The following is a 2,120-nucleotide window of genomic DNA, read 5'->3' on the forward strand; positions in this document are numbered from 1 at the left end:
GTGTGTGTGTGTGTGTGTGTGTTGGGGTGTGTGTGTGTTGGTGTGTGTAATGTGTGCATGAATAGCTGAGAGGGGCTAGAGGAGAATGTCGGGGTTTCCTGCTCTACCGCTCTCGGCCTTGTTTCCCTGAGACAGGGTCTCTCACTGAACCTAGAGAGAGCCTGGTGGGAAGGAAGCCCAGTGACCTTCCTGGCTCTGCCCCTTACAATACTGGTTACTGGTATACAAAACTATGAATGACTTTTCACACGGGTGCTGGGATTTGAACTCAGGTCCTCATGCTTCCACAGCTAGGGCTCTTACCCCACTGAGCCATCTCCCCAGCTGCCCCCCATAGCCACTTTAAAATTTTTATTTATTTTTATTTCATTGTGTTGTTGTTTTGCCTGCACCTGTGTCTGTGTGAGGGTATTGTATTCCCTGGAAATGGAGTCACAGACAGTTGTGAGCTGCCATGTGTGTGCTGGGAATTGAACCTAGGTACTCTGGAAGAGTAGCCAGTGCTCTTAACCACTGAGCCGCTGCCCACAGTGGTCACTTTTAATCTCGAAAGAACATACAAGAACATGCTATGCATTATGTATGTAAAGACAAACATACGGGCATTAATCCATAGCTATGTAACTCTGTCCCCCATGACTTTCATTTCTGTTTAAGTTAAAGTGATAACCGACTTACAAATGAGTAAAAGGCACAGAATTTGTCAGAAAAACAAACTAGAACAACAAAAAAACCCAACCCCAAAAACCTCTATCATCTCTTCATCAAGCCCTGCCTAAGTTTCGACTTCTGACCTTGGCGTATCCTCCATATTCAGTTACTCGATCTGTTTTCTGACTTAAGTCCTGTTCACCGTGTGAAAGTCTTCAGTCTGCCACCCGTCCCGCGCTGCAGCGTTTGGAGGCCACCTTCACATTCTGCAACCCCAGTCCTGTCTTCCTAGGCGGTGGGCAGCCGTGGCATCAGACTGTCTCCTACCTTACTTAGCATCTGTCCTTGGAAGCCAGGAAGCACAGTGGTTTCTGAAAACAGAGATGGGGGTGGGTTGCCACCAACTGAGGGAACCTTAATACGTGATGCCGTAGGCACCATCTACCCTGATTTTCTCCTATGTGCTAGAAATGTCCGTAGTTCTGACCCTGACACGGCTCTTCTTAGAGCTGATTCTGTAAAGGGACGTCCGCATTTTGGGGGAGACTCCTGAGAGGGTCCTTCCCCATTCTCTGTTCTCCCTTTCTCGGAACCCAGTTTCCTTAAAGACAGTGATCTTTTTTACCAAAGGGATGAAAACAGGGTCTTCCCAGATGTGGAGGGCAGACACTTCCCAGATGTGGAGGGAGAATCCACTCTACCTGGGGGTCAGGTACTCATTTCTCAGTGCCTGTGGTGGTCCACATCCATCCACGTCCATCTTGTAGGATGCCAGAGGAGACTTTCCAATGTTGTGACCTAATTATTAAAGCGCCGGGATCTCCCCAAACCAGGGTCTGTCTAAAGGAGTCCTTGTGAGAGAGGTGGACAGTTCCTTCTCTGAGGGGGAAAATGAAGAGGGTAAACACTCACGTTCTGAAAAGAGGAAAGTTTCCAAGGTGCTGCTGGGTAGTGGAGAGCCCCCTCAGCTGGCCCTGATCAGTGCTGTAGCTGAGCAGTGGATCACAGAGGGAGCCAGAGGCAGAGGCATTTGGGAGCCAGGCCCAGCAGGAAAGAAGCCAGCTGCTGGGGCTCGCATGTTTTGGAGTCAACAAGAGATGCCAAAAAGTTTTGCTGAGTAACAGTGAGAAACTGGATGTGGTGGCTCGTGCCTGCAATCTCAGTCAGTGCTTGAGAGGTAGAGGCAGGAGGATTGCCATGAGTTCAAGGTAACTTTTACTCAGAAAAACAGAACACAAATAAGGGAATTCTATTTGCTGGGTGTGGTGGCACACATCTAGAATAGTAACCTTGAAAGGCAGAGGCAGGAGGATCAGGAATTCAAAACCAGTCTTGACCAAACAGGTTTTGAGGCCAGCCTGGGCTACATGAGAAACTGTTTCCAAAAAAACCTAAACCTAAGTCATCATTATCATCGCCACGACTGCAACCACCACCACCACCACCACCACCACCACCACCACCACCAC

Source organism: Microtus ochrogaster (genome assembly GCF_000317375.1).
Source record: "Microtus ochrogaster isolate Prairie Vole_2 chromosome 14 unlocalized genomic scaffold, MicOch1.0 chr14_random_2, whole genome shotgun sequence".
Lineage (NCBI taxonomy): Eukaryota > Metazoa > Chordata > Mammalia > Rodentia > Cricetidae > Microtus > Microtus ochrogaster.